This window comes from Schistocerca cancellata, chromosome 1 (genome assembly GCF_023864275.1).
Source record: "Schistocerca cancellata isolate TAMUIC-IGC-003103 chromosome 1, iqSchCanc2.1, whole genome shotgun sequence".
Classification (NCBI taxonomy): Eukaryota; Metazoa; Arthropoda; class Insecta; order Orthoptera; family Acrididae; genus Schistocerca; species Schistocerca cancellata.
This window is the reverse complement of record NC_064626.1, coordinates 121,987,943-121,993,333: the sequence shown is the minus strand read 5'-3', so window position 1 is coordinate 121,993,333 and position 5,391 is coordinate 121,987,943. Positions and strand designations below refer to the sequence as shown.

The window sequence follows — 5,391 nt, the reverse complement described above, 5'->3', positions numbered from 1 at the left end:
TTTGCTCCTCCGTTGACTTCGTGGAGTGGCATATTAACGGATTTGGCATTGTTAATTGAAGGGGTGGCCGGATACCCCTCCTGTCGTTCTAGGCGCTTCAGTCCGGAACCGCGCTGCTGCTGCTGCTGCTGCTGCTGCTGTCGCAGGTTCGAATCCTACCTCGGGCATGGATCTGTGTGATGTCCTTAGGTTAGTTAGGTTTAACTAGTTCTAAGTTCTAGGGGACTGATGACCTCAGATGTTAAGTCCCATAGTGCTTAGAGCTATTTGAACCATTTTTGTCGTCCCCTCCCTCCCCTCTCCCACTACCACTTGCCTCGAACCCTCCCCCTCCACTAACCCCTCTCCCCCGGGACGGAATGTGTCTACCCCAGCTGTCTGCCAGTAGTCTTAATTCACAGAAAAGGGAGCGCAAGTTTTCCAAATGTCTGCGAATCGTTTAACTGTGACGGGGCTCGTATCAGCCCGGTATTCACCTAGTCAGATGTGGGGGAATCGCCTAAAAACCACACCCAGGCTGGGCAACTCACCGAACCTCGTCGTTAATCCGCCGGGCGGATTCGACCGGGGGCCGGCGCACCTCCCCGTCCCGGAAGCGGTGCTGCAACACGCATGGCTAACTGGGTAGGTAGATGCAAATTAAGATATCAGGGAACACATTATAGGAGATGACACAGATTTAAACCCTTGTAAACTCATATTCGTTACAATAAATGACGTTTTCAAAAGCAAGTTTCCACTTGAAATCACAGGACGAAAATGTTTGTACTGGACCGGGATCTGAAACTCTTTTCAGACAGCTATTTCCTGCTAAGCACGAAATATCTTAACTATAGTTTCAGTCAAAAGTGACAACGTTCATATATTTGAATTGGAAAAGACATAAAGTTCGTGTTGGACGAGAATTAGGAACCAGCACATAACCATTTTAAATACCGAAATTTTTCGCTCGTAGTGAATAACTGAAACTCAAATGACTAAACGAAAAAGTTTTGCGTTACCGGTATTTCAAAATGGCGCCTATCGCTGTTGTTTTCTAGCCATAAGTGGATGTTACATATCAGTTTATATCCCCAGTAGCGAGATGTGGGCATCTCTGAGCTGGAAATAACGTGACGAAAAGTTATGTATCTGACTAGAAGTAAAAACGAGCACCAGTTTTTTTTTTGTTGGCAACGCACGAAGAAACGCTAAAAATTTAAAATTAAAATCATAAGTAATTTGACATGCACATGCTACAGCTTGAAACGACATAATAGAACTTTTTTGTGGGACCAGGATTTGGCCCAGACATACGCCTGCCATGGACACTTCGAGGAGTTTGGAACCGTGTTTAAACAACGAAACGATGGAACTGTACTGCCTGGAAGCGGTCAAATCCAGAGAAAGGAGAGAACAGTCTGAATTCCAGCCCTACGCCAATATTTTCAATATCACCATTCAAACGGGCAACGGCCTTGCCGCAGTGGATACACCGGTTCCCGTGAGATCACCGAAGTTAAGCGCTGTCGGGCGTGGCCGGCACTTGGATGGGTGACCATCAAGCCGCCATGCGCTGTTGCCATTTTTCGGGGTGCACTCAGCCTCGTGATGCCATCTGAGGAGCTACTCGACCGAATAGTAGCGGCTCGGGTCAAAGAAAACCATCATGACAACCGGGAGAGCGGTGTGCTGACGACACGCCCCTCCTATCCGCATCCTCAATGAGGGTGACACGGCGGTCGGATGGTCCCGCTGGGCCACTTGTGGCCTGAAGACGCAGTGCTCCATTCAAACGCAGTAAGAAATAAGCGCCCTGTATCTTATATGACGATTCCTTCACTAACAAAATGAATTTCTGGTGTAAGCATCGTACTACTGACACAGTTTCTGTTAGCCGCGACTTCCGCCTGTGTCGTGGCCCACGCTACACCCACTCCTCTTTTAGTTTTGGGCCTCCGTTTCTGTATGGTGTCTTCAGTAGCCCTTTCTCCACATCACTGTTTTTAGCTGTCTTCTCTTATGTCAATTGGGACTGACGTTTAGTCGTTCTTTAACTCCTCCTTGTTTTCGTGTTCTATAGTTTCGACGTGGGCGCGTATGATCCCAGTTGTTTTTGCGACCTAAAACAAAACAAAACCCACTGTCCTCCCCTAGGTAGCGAAGGACGTCACTGTTAATGTGCTCTTCGAACCACGGTGCAACCCTGTGTTGTTCAATTGGCGTTGTGTCATAGGACCGTTGCTGTTCACAATATACATAAATGACCTGGTGGATGACATCGGAAGTTCACTGAGGCTTTTTGCAGATGATGCTGTGGTGTATCGAGAGGTTGTAACAATGGAAAATTGTACTGAAATGCAGGAGGATCTGCAGCGAATTGACGCATGGTGCAGGGAATGGCAACTGACTCTCAATGTAGACAAGTGTAATGTGCTGCGGATACACAGAAAGATAGATCCTTTATCATTTAGCTACAAAATAGCAGGTCAGCAACTGGAAGCAGTTAATACCATAAATTATCTGGGAGTACGCATTAGGAGTGATTTAAAATGGAATGATCATATAATGTTGATCGTCGGTAAAGCAGATGCCAGACTGAGATTCATTGGAAGAATCCTAAGGAAATGCAATCCGAAAACAAAGGAAGTAGGTTACAGTACGCTTGTTCGCCCACTGCTTGAATACTGCTCAGCAGTGTGGGATCCGTACCAGATAGGGTTGATAGAAGATATGGAGAAGATCCAACAGAGAGCAGCGCGCTTCGTTACAGGATCATTTAGTAATCGCGAAAGCGTTACGGAGATGATAGATAAACTCCAGTGGAAGACTCTGCAGGAGAGACGCTCAGTAGCTCGGTACGGGCTTTTGTCAAAGTTTCGAGAACATACCTTCACCGAAGAGTCAAGCAGTATATTGCTCCCTCCTACGTATATCTCGCGAAGAGACCATGAGGATAAAATCAGAGAGATTAGAGCCCACACAGAGGCATACCGACAATCCTTCTTTCCACGAACAATACGAGACTGGAATAGAAGGGAGAACCGATAGAGGTACTGAAGGTACCCTCCGCCACACACCGTCAGGTGGCTTGCGGAGTATGGATGTAGATGTAGATGTACCAGAGGTGAAGAGAGCCTGTTCGTGCATGTTAAAAATTGTTACATAGTGAGTCGAACCCAGAACTTAAGAATAAAAACCTAGAATCATTCCAACGGACCACCAAGCTACAAATATAGAGTTCTGACTCCCAAGAGGTGGATTGCACCCTCTCCAATACAGTCGTTTCCTTATTTGTCCGTCATCGTAATCATGTGCCACGACTACCCACTAGGCTCTTTTGATTTGATTTTTTAATAGCTAAAATAAAATAAAATCACGTAACGACCTTCTGCATTAACTGGTACCACTGTAGGATGCGGAAATTTCTAAAGGATGTGTTGTTTTCAATTGAGCTGCTGAGGTGCTGTATGTATTATTTGCTAGCGAGAAACGTGGGACAGTGTAAACGAGAGCCGCGCGGGATTAGCCGAGCGGTCTAGGGCGCTGCAGTCATGGACTGTGCGGCTGGTCCCGGCGGAGGTTCGAGTCCTCCCTCGGGCATGGGTGTTTGTCCTTAGGATAATTTAGGTTAAGTAGTGTGTAAGCTTAGGGACTGATGACCTTAGCAGTTAAGTCCCATAAGATTTCACACACACATTTGTAAACGAGATGCCACAATATGGAACGCATACATCTCTTCATTTTATAAACTATATTTCGTCTGATATAAATGCATAGGCAACAGCAATATTAAAATTACTCATGCAGCATATACTTTGAAGAATTACTGAAGTATGTAATCCACCATTACCGGGAGAATTTTGCTGAAAAAAATAAACTGGTGCTTAGGTTTGTGGAGGTTTCGTATGGCGTGTTGTCATGCTGGTTCCTACAATTATGTTTATCAGTTGTCACATTTTATTTGCTTAAGCGTTAGAAAACGGAATGTGAAACAGAAACAGTCTAACAATTGTGACATTTTGTCCTCTTTGGATTTAAGAGAGAGTTGCTGTCAGCGGAGGCAGATGGAGACGTTTTTGCCATGTATAGGTTACGTGCACGGAATAAATCACGTCAGAAAATATTTTTCTCATTTCAGTTACGAATGCTTCGACGCGAATTATCTGCACGTTCAAGAAGACCAACAGGCTTTGATGAAGGACGTTTTTACGGTTTATCGCAATGGTGCTTGTCAACGTGCCTGATTCATGGCAGATACGACGAACGATGATCATTTAATCCTCGTGAGAGAGTTGCACTCAATGGACACTGTTTGTGAAAGAAGAAAGAAAGGAAGATTACGGTTAAACGTCCCCTCGACTACGATGGCATTAGAGACGAATCGGAATCTACGATTCTGAAACATGGGAAAGGAAATCGACTGGGTTCTTTCAGAGGAAAGATCCCAGCATCTGCATTACTCGACTTACGGAAATAACAGAAAACTTAAATCTGAGTGTGTATACGGAGATTTGAGCAACCGTATGTTATCTTCATACAAAGAAAATAGTGGTTGGTTGTAACAAAAAATATCAGAAGCAGAGACCAGTGCGGGTCCTCAAACTGTAACATTGTGCATCTGGTGTGCAAAGGATGGTGATTTGTGCTACAAACTGCACCCTAGGTATGTTTCTGTTGCCAACAACAGAGACGCCTTGCGGTCGCAATATAAAAAACAAACGAGAAGCGCATTAAAAATATGCAGTGTACTGATACAAATAACTATAACATATCTTGATAGCCTTACGGCGAAAGTCTAAGTAATAAAACAACAGCATGTTTAACACAAGCCTGTCCAAAAATTCATGATTTGTATGTTTAGTCACGAATGATGGCGGGCGAGTTTAGGCTCGTTCTGCACATCTACGTGACGCGTTCTCCGACAGCCAGTGAGCGTTTGCAAGTGTTCTGCGCGCTCCGTTGCGAATGTAACCAATGCGATCATTCAACGTGACCGTACCGAGTTATCTAGTGAATTTCTATTACATTTGTTTTGAGTTGTCAACGCAGATGGTGGTGGTAAGCAGCAAATTCGACACAGGCAAGTGAGAGGCGTAATCAGGATACACGCTTGCTTCAAGTGTAAGGGACGTCTATATGCGAAACGCAACTGACGCTTGAAAGCGGCGAAAATGCTACAGGACAGGCTTAACGATACGCCAGCGTATATCAGTTTGTCTCCCGATACTGTTACTCATTTAATCTCGCTTAACTCAGAAGTATTGGCTCTCACATACCTAGAGCAAAACCAGAACGCCAAATAGACATTCATATTTAGATGATACGTTCATGAAATAATATAAACACTTGAAGATCAAACCTAATTCATTATTTTCGTATTCTCGTTTTGAAATCATCGCTAAACAACGT

The 5,391-nt window shown here is 44.6% G+C and overlaps 1 pseudogene; it reads left to right on the top strand.

Annotated features, from left to right (window-relative positions):
* The first annotated feature begins 1,447 nt into the window (after nt 1–1,447).
* Nucleotides 1,448–1,564, top strand: LOC126099162 (5S ribosomal RNA; annotated as a pseudogene).
* The last annotated feature ends 3,827 nt before the right edge of the window (nt 1,565–5,391 follow it).